This window comes from Schistocerca serialis, chromosome 5 (assembly GCF_023864345.2).
Source record: "Schistocerca serialis cubense isolate TAMUIC-IGC-003099 chromosome 5, iqSchSeri2.2, whole genome shotgun sequence".
Lineage (NCBI taxonomy): Eukaryota > Metazoa > Arthropoda > Insecta > Orthoptera > Acrididae > Schistocerca > Schistocerca serialis.
In genome coordinates this window covers 701,994,291-702,006,617 of record NC_064642.1, presented here as the reverse complement: position 1 = coordinate 702,006,617, position 12,327 = coordinate 701,994,291, and positions in this window count along the sequence as shown.

Sequence of the window (12,327 nt, the reverse complement as noted above, 5' to 3'; positions counted from 1 at the left end):
CTATCAACTGTGGTGGATACTTCACAATTCTATACAAGCGAAGCGCCCTACTTCTCACAGACGTGCTCCGCAATAACAACTGCCACAAAAGGCAAGTCAGCTCATCATAACCAACATCAATTACTAACTGGACAACTGATCTCACAACACTCTGAACTGTCGGGAACAATCTGACCCTACAATAACACACAACAGGGACGTGGCAATATTCCACACTCCCGAGTTTCACCGTTTTCGAAACTATGCCAAGGCGGCCGCCCAACAGTTGTTCCCTTTTTGATTAATCCAATAACAGCAACATGACAGAGAAAATCGTCGCTTACCACATGCCTGAGAGGTGACCGTTGAGTCAGTAACGATTGTTTCCGTCACATTACAAAGGCAGGTAAGTGCTATAACACTTCTTTGTAAATAATAGACTTAAACAAATTACGTTGCTGCCGTGGCCATCACTTACAGTAATCCACAACGGCAGCACCACACAACTTCTGGACTCACCATTTCTGTCGATGCATTTTTGTAGACGCTGCCGGCCGCGGTGGTCTCGCGGTTCTAGGCGCTCAGTCCGGAACCGTGCGACTGCTACGGTCGCAGGTTCGAATCCTGCCTCGGGCATGGATGTATGTGATGTCTTTAGGTTAGTTAGGTTTAAGCAGTTCTAAGTTCTAGGGGACTGATGACCTAAGATGTTAAGTCTCATAGTGCTCAGAACCATTTGAACCATTTTTTGTAGACGCTGTGGCAGTTTTTGTATGCCCATGTCATACCAGCTCGCCACCATGCTGTTCGTAAAGTTATGAACCTCTTGTTTCACCTCGTCGTCGGAGCTGAATCGCTTTCCGGCCAAATGTTCTTTTAATCTGGGAAACAGGTGATAGTCACTGGGCGCCAAGTCAAGACTATAGGTGGGTGGGTGATTATGTTTCACTGAAACTGTCGCAGGAGAGCAACGGTTTGTCGAGCGATGTGTGGGCGAGCGTTGTCATGGAGAATGTGTAGGCCCTTGCTCAACATTCCTCTTCTCCGGTTTTGAATTGCGCGTTTGAGTTTTTTCAGTCTCACAGTACCTGTCAGCGTTAATTGTGGTCCCAGCGATTCAGCTCCGACGACGAGGTGAAATTAGTGGCATGGCGGCGAGCTGGTATGACATGTGCATACAAAAGCGTATACAAAAATGCATCGACAAAAGTGGTGATTATGTCGAGAAACAGCTAAATATTCAAGCTGTAAACTGATGTAAACCACTGTAGAATTAAACAGGTCTATGTAATTATAAAAATATAGGAGACCTTACTTCGGCATTACCCTCGTATAATATTGACTGGGATGCTGCATAAAACAGTGTCAACTTGGGCAGGCTATCATCTGACTTATACACAGCATGGTGTAAAACAGTTGTTTTAAACTTGTATAGCTTATTGAATACGCTTCTGAAATAATAACTCAATATAAATCAATTATATCTTCATTTTGCTAGTAATATGTAGGCCTATAACCCTGCATGCACGTAATAATCATATCTTTCGAACATTTTCGGGCCTTTTAGCTCATTAGGAAGTAGTCGGTAGGGTGACGCAACGATCGCACCCCATAAGCGAGCTAACGTTTTTCTGATTTTCATCATTTGGAAGTCGAGCGAGCAGTCTACATTTTATAGAAGGCCAAATGTTGTTATTATAAGGCAAACCATTTCTTTGCATTGATAGTTAACAGTAACACCGTTTTATGTCATCAAGCTCCCTGCTTTCTCAACAACGATTCCTGGACTTGAAGCTATCTTTTGAATGAGAAGGAAAGTTAATTTACGCGGGTAATATTCAGCTTATGGGACAGGGAAAGACGTAATGAGCAAATACCATATTTTATAATTTCATGTCATCTTTTCTTGTCGACAATGTGATGTATCCTATCTTCGATAACTTTCTACTCTCATGAACGAATTTAAAATATTTAATCGTACAGAAGAAAGAAATGATAAATTGTAAGTGATAGGTTTAGTCTCATTTGAATCGACAAGCAGAAACCAGCGCCAACAAAGTAATTCCGGTGTACATTCCGACGGTACAAGCAGAAGATCAGGAGCCGGACGAAATACATGGTTATGTTGAATGTGTAATTCAATACGTAACGGTAGACTAGAATCTAGTAGACATGATTGCCTGGAGCGCTGTAGTACGGGAAGGGATCGAAGACAGAGGTACAGAAGAATTTGTGCTCGGAAGTAGGAAAGAGTGAGAAGAAGGACTACCTGACTTCTGCAGTAGATCTGAATTAGTAACAGCAAATAGTGTCCAAAAATCACAAGAGGAGGAGGTATTAATGGAGGATACTTGTAAACAAGGGTACATTCCAGCTGGATTATAACACGGCCAGACAGAGGAATGGGATTTTGAACTGTAAGCCGTACCGAGTAGCAGATGCAGCTTCAGGCCATAATTTAGTATTGATGAAGAGTAGGCTGACGTTTAGGAGAACATATGGAAGAAACAAAGTAGACAGAAGTGAGATCCTGAAGTACTAAGGAACGAAGATGTTCGTCTACAGCTCTGGGGCTGTAGATATTACAATAACAAATAACACAGTTGAAGAGAAATGGACATCTTTACAGGTGCTGTCACAGATGCTGGACAGGAAAATTTAGGTACAACTAAGGTGCCTACGAAGGAAGGGTGGATAACAGAACAACACGTCTGTTAATCGACGAAAGAAAGGAGTAAAAAAATGTTCAGGAAAAGACAGGATTGCACTTATGAATGAAGTAAATAGCAAATGCAGGGAAGCCAAGGCGAAATACCCGCAAGATAAATATGAAGAAATATAAAAAGGAATGGTCTTTGGAAGAACTGAATTTCCAAAATATTCGATTACGTGGAAATAAAATAATTAATCATGTTTATTTACCTGTTAAAATACTCTCGGGCTTTCAGCCGCGTCAAGTGATTTAAAATACACGAACTTTCTTCAGAGTACTCCTTGACCATTGTCTAATGGACGTGAAATTTTGGGAGAATTTTTGGGTCACATCAAAAATATCCATGACAACGTAAATTTCGCGATGAAGGTAGAGAGAGCTGGTGCCTTGCCTTTCCTTGACGTTCTCGCCCGCCGTAAAGAAAATGGGTGTCACAGCCACAGTGTTTACTGGAACTTACCCACGAGGACCGATATCACCATCCTTTGCAGAAGCATTCTGTTCTGAGGACCTTGATCCATCGAGCGGAAGCCGTCTCAGACGCCGAAAGCCTGCCGAAGGAACTGAGCCACTTACGAAAAGTATTCAAGGAGAACGGCTACAACAACCACCAGATATCGAAAGCCGTCTTTCGGAAAAAAAGTAAGCAGAAGAACCCGAAGAAGCTTTTGCGTTTTTGCCGTTATGTAACTCAGTAACAGGGAAAATTAGCCGGCTTCCAAACAGGCATAAAATTGATTTGGTCCTCAGGACTCCAGCAAAAATTCGGCAGAACATGAGGACTGTGAAAGACGATGTAGATTTCAGAGCGCCAGGAGTATATAAAATGCCGTATGGGTGTGGACAGTTTTATGTCGGACAGACTCTGCGTACTACTGAGTAGCGCTGTGTAGGACACGAGAGATCGTTTCGCCTTCGGTACCCTGAGAAATCAGCGATCGCAGAAGACGGACATCGTATAGCATTCGACGACACATCTGTTATTACGCGGGCTAATAGTTTCTCGGATGGCGTAATAAAGTAGGCTATCGAGATAAAAATTTGTGACAACACCCACAATAAAGGTGGTAGCCTGCAGTAAGCAAGGCTTGGAGCCGGTCATCGGTAGGCTGAAGTTGGCGCTCGACGAGCAAACACTAGTTACGTCTTAGAAGGCTCTGTAAGGACGGTAGCAGCAACTAAAAGAGTCATCACTTGTGCTCTGCCGAAAGCTCGTGGATTTTAACCCACTTGACGCGGCTGGAAGCTCGAGAGAATTTTATCAGACCGATCAGGCTGGCTTGCAGAATCTACGAGTCTGGACAAATACCACCAGCGTTTCGCAAAAATGTCATATACACAAAACATAAAGCTATATAATTTTAGTTTGTTGTGCAGCACTGATACATGCAAAAATTCCCTCTCAACGGTATGGTAGCACTCTATATTGCAGACAAAACAATATATGCAAGCCCATAGCCGCTTTGATAATAGACAGCACCGTTTTATATTGGCTGCGCTAGGGGCATATTACTGTACAGTGTACACAGGGAAATATCAGTTTGTATCACGATGTCTGAGGTATACCTGCAAATGAACAGCAATTTAACTGAGTAACTTAATTTTTTCGATGCGATATTTAAAATATTTGGACTATCTGTCGTACTGTGACTTTGATAACTTTCTCTTATATTGTGTATTTATTCCGGATATTCCCTGTATCCCGGTGTGGCGACGTAGACATTTAGTTTCACGGACACAAAGCTAGTTGCGGCAAGGCACCGGCTGTTTCTGGCAGCACTAGTGGCTGTAACAAGCAGCGGAAGCTAGCCAGAACGTCCACAGAGACCACAGCACAGGACACAGTGTTTGCCGGAGCATTTCCGTCCACCACTCCCCCTACCCATCTCAACCACCCGGGGTGACCGCAATGGACGCTAATGCACGGCCGACTCTGCGCTGAATGGCTCATCATTAGCGCCTCTCGAGGCTGTTACCGCCACTAAACCCCTCGCTTTTCAACTGTCCACTGGGATTGCCACAAGAATATGGTGCAGACGAATTGCACACTTTTGGTGGAGAAAGTGACAAAACACGGGCAACGTTCTGCCCTAAGGAATTGTAAATATAACACCACTCGTATCAGTTTAAAATTGTTATCATCGAGTGATTACTATTTGTACATCGAACAATCACATAGTTTCAAAACTTAACTGTTCAGTTTATTTTTGTACTTCTGGCAATATTTATAACTAAAACGAACACACAAAAATGGGAGATTTTTTCATCACCAATATTATCTATTAAAAAGGCAATAGATGGAACATAACTGAGTAAAAGATGTAAACATAAAAACGTATCTTTTAAATATGTACGTATGCATGTTTACTTCTCTGAATTATAACTGCCAAAATGCTATGGTATTCTTACAGAAAACTGAAAGACTTACAGGGAAACCCAAGATATAAGTTAAATTCAATAAACATTATGAAGACATTAACGTAGTAAAGTGTTTCATACGTCACTTTCATGATAAATATAACGATAATCAATTTCCCTGTGCAAGGAAAGATATAGTCATTTAACTCGGAAATTCATCATCTACGGAGATCATTTCTATTCACGAATTCATCTATGGCGTAGGAGATGCTATAGAAAGAAAGAAACTTTAATCGGGTAATTAATGTTGCCTTTCTCATTTTTGTTTTGTGGTTACGTTTAATAAACTCTGTAGCCACTCAAGATAGCTAAAGCACGCATTTAAAGTGTCATTCGATAAAAAAAGCACCAGGTTCGCATTTTGTTGATGAAAAATGTTGTAGAGAAATATTATGTGCGCCGGCAGCAGGAATTCTCCATTCCCGTTCCCTCTCAGTGTAACAGATAACCGAAACACCATACTGAAAATGCACACGTACTCAGTATTTGAAATGACGATGGAAAATTCACATTCGGCGAAGAAGAGATACTATTCAGCGTGGAGAACGCAAAACCCCTCCAATTAAGTGGCTCAGCCTTCTGCTAGCGATCTCCAAACTGACTATACTGTACAATTTCATTCTTTACAGAAGATAGTACCTCTGGTTTCAGTAAAGTTGTATTCTCCTGGATGAAATGTAGATCATTTTCCATTTTAAAATTATATTTCAGTCTTCTATTACTGTCAAACCAAATGGGTCGTTGACAACAGATTTCAATTGGTGAGGCAAATGATGTGCTCGTTCCTCCGCTTGTTTAACACATGTTTATATTTTTCTTGTTCGCGAAAAGATTTTTGACTTCGTGGAGAATTAATAAATAAATACTGTTGGACATAAGCAAAAGAATACGTAAAATACGAATACGTTACCCCATTTCAGTATTCATAGATTTGGCAATTGTTCACATGACAAACGAACCTAAACGTTTTAGCGGGCCTGTTATACGTATTTCCCGAGTGTAGATTTCATTTCTAAGTACGTCCAGTAATTCCGATTATATTCATTTACTATTTATAGTCGATTCTCTAGACAGATCGATAATTTTATAGTTGGACAGCACAAGACTAAAATGTTTTATCGCAAATTAAAGGTAATCCAGTCGTGCAAAAAGAGATTATAGTTTTCACGGAAACTAACTTTCAGCTATTTTCCCAAAAATGTGTACTTTATTTTGAGGAAATATCTAAAATTTCGATGTATGTGCTCCAAATACTTATCCGGTCGATTTTGCTCTAGATTTAGCGATTATATTCATCAACATTTTCAATCTATGCTACTTAAAACGTTTTTATTTGTATTTTCGGGCACCAAGATACGGAAATCTACGAAAAACTTGATCAGAAATTCGTCCCGTTAACGCATTGCAGCCATCTGAACGTGAACATTTCTTCGAAATTCGTAACGACTGTGAAAAATAAATGATCGCCGTCATAAAAATAATGGATTCAAAAGACACAGATTTAGTGGTTCGTGCCATTTCACAAATCCGCGAACAGTAGACCATGCCGCGTCGGTGTAGCTTGGTCGTGTTTAAGATGCAGATAACCATACTACAGCGGAAGCGGATGGGTAGTGGTGTCTGTGGAGAGGCCAGTCTACGACACATTCCCTGAAGAGGGGCAGTAGCATTTTCATAACTGCAGGAGCAATAGTTGGATTACTGACTAATGTGTTCAGCAAAATAAGCCACACTGTGGTTGCTATATTGGTACCCTGTAACGTGCCTCTTATGTGAGGAAGACATATTTACCAGTTTTAATAAATTATTGTCTCTTATTGATGTATTCACGATAGTTAGTAAGTGCTGTAGTCCGTAGCCGGCCATGAATCAGAGAGCATTTCCCACGCTGGCTGGCTAGGTGACGAAGCGTAGTGGGGTGGGGGCTCGGCGCTAGACCGTAGCAACAGGCGTCAGCCTGGGAAATATACATGACGGGAAGTACCGCCATCTTGGCGCCAAAGTCACCGATTTTGTTTATTTATATTTAATAATTAAAGTCTTTTATGACAACATGAATACTACGAGCAGCCTCTGGATGTTTAAAACTATTTATCATAATTTTGCCTCGTTAAAATTCACACCCGTTCATTAACAAATGCATATCTTAGTAAGTACGAACTTGATTGTAAATCCACGAACTGTGACGAAACTAGTAAGAGATACGAACTGCGCGTCAAAGTCGTCAGTCGGCGTAAAGAGCTCTTCCTGTCTTGTTCGATGGTAGCCATGCTCTTGGTTACAAGTAGTTTGTGACATTAATGTTTCATTATTGATCTAATAGGAATAAAAATGATATTACGGCATTGTGAATGTTAATTTCGAGTAAATAGATACTCCAAAGTTGATCGACAGCAATTATAATTAGCCTCCACCGACAGAGACATCCAATGCGCCAATGAAGAATCTGCACGCGACGACATTTACGAGAGCTGCATCGCGCACAGGTAGGAAGAAATCCGACGACACGACCCATCAAGGCGGATCAAGGAAGGTCCGACTTACACTCGCAAATTCCTGGTGGAAACGCTAACCAGTTATACTGTACGTCACATATACCACCCGCTACGGACTCCCGGCTAAGCTGAGTAATAACAGTATCAGTTTAAAGCGAGGGGATCTTGCAACCCCGAACAGCTGAAAACAACTGAAAACTACAGCCATTATTTTGTCCGACGGCAGAAAGCCCTACTGTATAGCTTAATGATAGGTGGGTACTCGGCGGTAAAATATACCGAAGTCGCAGTAGATCCTCTATTCGGATCTCCACACGTGTCTATTGAAGAAGATACAGTTACCAGGAAAAACATAAAAGGTCTTCTACGGGTCTGAGAGTGAAATGTTAGATTCCTTAGATCTAGGTACATTAGAAAATTTAAGAGGAGGAGGAGGAGGAGGATATTAGTGTTGAACGTCCCGTCGACAACGAGGTCACTAGAGACGGAGCGCAAGCTCGGGTGAGGGAAGGATGGGGAAGGAAATCGGCCGTGCCCTTTCAAAGGAACCATCCCGGCATTTGCCTGAAGCGATTTAGGGAAATCACGGAAAACCTAAATCAGGATGGTCGGAGACGGGATTGAACCGTCGTCCTCCCGAATGCGAGTCCAGTGTGCTAACCACTGCGCCACCTCGATCGGTGAAAATTTAAGAAGGGAAGTACTTATGTTGAAGTGAGGTATACATTAGGAATATAGCGTCGTAGCAGGAAGAAGAGGGCTTTTGTCAGGTAAATATTGCCTTATCAACACAAATCCAAATAGGGAAAACGGAGGAGCAGGTATAATAATAAAGTGGGAATGCGAATACACTGTTTAAAACAGCGTATTGACTGTTTCAATGTAACAAAGAAAGATACAAAACGAACACCCACGACAGTAGTATTAATGATTCTGCAGATAAGAGAGAGACGAAAGTAATGGACGACGAGGGAAAACAGCTCAGATAATTAAAAGATGCTGAAAATATGTCATGAGAGACAGTAATTCATACAGTTTCTGGGCAGTCTGACCACCGTCTTATAGTTGTGAGTATCGGATTAAAACCAGAGAAGTTGATGGAAGATACGAGAACAGAATAAACTGAAAAACCGAATGTATTTGAAAGCTTCAAAGAAAGCATTAGGCAACGGATGACAGGATCAGGGCAGAAGAATACAACAGAAGTCTGATAGCTTTCATAGATGAAATAGTGTAGTTAGCACAGCATAAAATAGATAAAAGAGAAATGGCTGGATAACACAGGAGATAATGAATTTAATCGTCAAAAGGAGAAAAAATAAAAGAGCAGTAAATGGAGCAGCTGAAGGAGAACACAACCTTCTAAAAATGAAATTGACAGAGAGTTCGAAATAGCAAAGTGGCGTTGGTTAGGACGGAAATGCAAAATTGTAGAAGCACCCATGTCAGTGGGAAAGTTCTATGTCAGGTATAAGTTTGCAGAAACCTTTGAGAAAGGAGAAGCAATCAATATAAGTTGAGGGATTATATATATGGCTATACAACGCAAAGGAACTTCAGCAAAACATTTTGGAAAGAGAAGAAGTAGATGAAGACGTGACAGGTTAAATGATGCTAGAAGAATTTGACAGAACACTGAATGACCCAAGTCAAGATAACATCCATAGCCCTGTACCTATCATCGGCCCTCAGAGGCCCGTCCGTGATGTTTATCTTCTCTATTAGGAACTATACATTCTATTATAATGAAATATTTCCTAATTTGTCAAGTTAGTTATAATTTCGGAGAAAAACTTATGCAAAATTACCTATGGCTCTGTGTCAAAATGTTGGTGTAGGTGTCCTTCGGTACGGGCCTCACAGGCCCATGCGATTAGAAGTAATTTTTCAATGACCAGATGTCTGTCTGCGCAGCATGTGTTACGTCACTTTCCATTGTTGGCTCGCGCTGTTAGTCATTCGGTGTTCAACAGTTCTCCTTACGATAAGCATATCTGCAAACTGAAAATGTTAAGCAGAAGAGGACTATCAGATGAGAAAATACGGGAATTGTTGGAGCAGTCTTCTGATTCTGAAAACACACCTAGTGAATGTGGATCTTAATGATTTATCATGATAATGAGGTAAATGTTGCTGAAAACTCAAGACTACACGAAGATGATGATCATGAAGACTCCCTTTACGAAGATGAAAAATAATTTAGTGCAAATTCTATTGAGTGTGACTTATTGTTTTCTCTTAATGGGAATGAAATATGGACTACATCTCCTCTGGTAGGTGGAGCAGAATGGATGAGCTGAAAGAAGACGAGGAACTTACAAGTTGTTCGGTTAGGAACTGTAATAGATAGGTCTTGCTTTGTGTCGTTCTTTCTTGTACCCCCATTGATAATGTGTGTATGTGAACTAGCAAGGAATCGTTTACAAGGACTGAGTGGATACAGATATGCATGAAATGAAAAAGTTTCTTGGTGTTCTGATCCTCACTGAAGTTTACAAGTCAAGAAATGAAGATATCAGTAGCTTGGGAGTGTTGAAAATGGTCGACCACTGTTGAATGAAATTATGTCTCGCAACTGCTTCCATGCTGTTCGGAGGGTGTTGCGCTTTGACAATGCAGCAACCCGACTCGAACATAGGTCAAGTGACAAACTGGAAACAATCAAAGAAGTTTTTGAGATGTGAGAAATTACCCTTAGGGATGTCTACATTCCAGAATGGTGCATGCCTGTGGATGAACAGCTGGTCAGATTCCGAGGTCGCTGTCCATTTCGACAATACATCCCATCGAAACCTGGTAGATACGGAATAATGTTCTGGCCAATTTGTGACAGTCCAACAAGCTATTGCTGAAAGATGAGAGTGTATTTGGAGAAGGAGGAAAAACCTAGAGCCGTGCGACCTGGAGAGAATGATGTGAAAATCCTGGTGACTGAATTTGAAAAGTCTGGACGTAATATCACCCGTGGTCATTTTCGTACATCTCTCTATTTAGCTCATTATTTATTTTAAAAAGATACGACGCTAGTCACTACTATCCGAAGAAAACAAAGATGAACTGCTTGCAGATTTTAATACACCTAAAGGAGTGTGCTCTATATTATTTTGTTTGCAACCTGATGTGATGACATCCTCCTATTCTCCGAAGACAAACATGGTTGTTACCGTCTTTAGCTCTCTTCATGACCAACCAGCAGTGTCAACGTCAGGAATAAAGAAGCCTGAAGTTATACAAAGGTAATGACGTACAATGCCACAAACGGCCGGGTTGAGACCATGTACCAGAAGACACAATGCTAAAGTGTGGAGAGAAAAAAGTGATGGCCCTTAGTGGTCTTCTTCAACATGATTGATGTAAGCGTAATGAATGAATACATAATTTGGATGATACTGGCTACCAATAAAATGTGAGACATCGGACTTTCATCATCAATTTGGGAAAGCAACTAGCAGGGGGAAAGAAGTCATTAGTAGCACCGGATCCAGGAAGGGCAGCGAAACCACCAGCTAAGAAACGGAGAAGATGTTCATATTGTGTACAGAAGAAAGACAGAATATTTTGCCATTGTCTGTAGACCTTACGCAAATTTTCGATAAGAATAAAAGCCACCAGTAAAAGCACAAAAATTGTGCTTTTTAAAATGCAAATTTAAATAAACAAAATTACTTTAAGTGTGTTTATATCTCTAAAGTCGTTCACATTATAAGCAGTCAAAATAGTGTCAATTCGTGTTAGTTTAAAAAACACGAGCCTCTCGGGCCCGTGTAGGCAACGATATATGTACAGATTTTCTGGTAAGCAGAGGGTTAGAGTAGACGATTGTAAATGAAGCAGTTGAAAGAGAATACAATCGTTTAAAAGATGAAATTGACAGAAACTGCAGAAAAACAAAGTGGGGATGGTTAGGGTGGAAATACAAATTTGTAGAGCCATGCATGGCAGTGAGAAAAATCTATGTCCCATATAAGTTTACAGAAGCTGATTGGAGGCCAGTCATGACCACACTATTTCCTCCTGGTATGCAAGAAACGCGAGGAAAGTGAAGCACGCTTATAATTCAGGATGAATTCAGTAATTCCAGTACAAACAAGCCAAGTGCTAACAGGTTTGAATATTACTAAATCAGCAGATTAATATAAGTCATGGTTGCAAAATACCATTGCGATGATTTTCAATGCGATTGGGTCCGCAGCTGCGATGAATTTTTTGAATGACTTGTTGAAGCCTTCAGCTGCCATTTTCTTTATTTCCAATATGATTGTGCAATTTCGGCATTAGGCCATTTTCAAGTATCTAAAACGGAAGTTTCATACGTTGTTTACATTAGTGACACTTATGATTTTGAAGTAGGAACAAGTCACATTTGTAGATATACTAGGCGCATTATAACTTACTTTGCGGGTGACTTTTTTGGTAACACATTATGTCATATACGTCGTTGCTCCTAGGTCATCATGTTACGCTCATAAATTAGTTCGAGGTGTTCACGCTATTTTAGGAGCACGTTACTTTCGATCAGTTGTTGCAAAGCTCTTATATCTAACGTACATAACACTAGGAAGGTTATAATAGTTTTACAGATTAAGTAGCAAAATTCTGCATGAGGGTTAAGTAGCAAAATTCTGTAGAATAATTATAACCTTCCTAGTGTTAAGTCCCCTCGCCCCCCCCCCCCCCCCCCCATGAACCATGGACCTTGCGTTGGTGGGGAGGCTTGCGTGC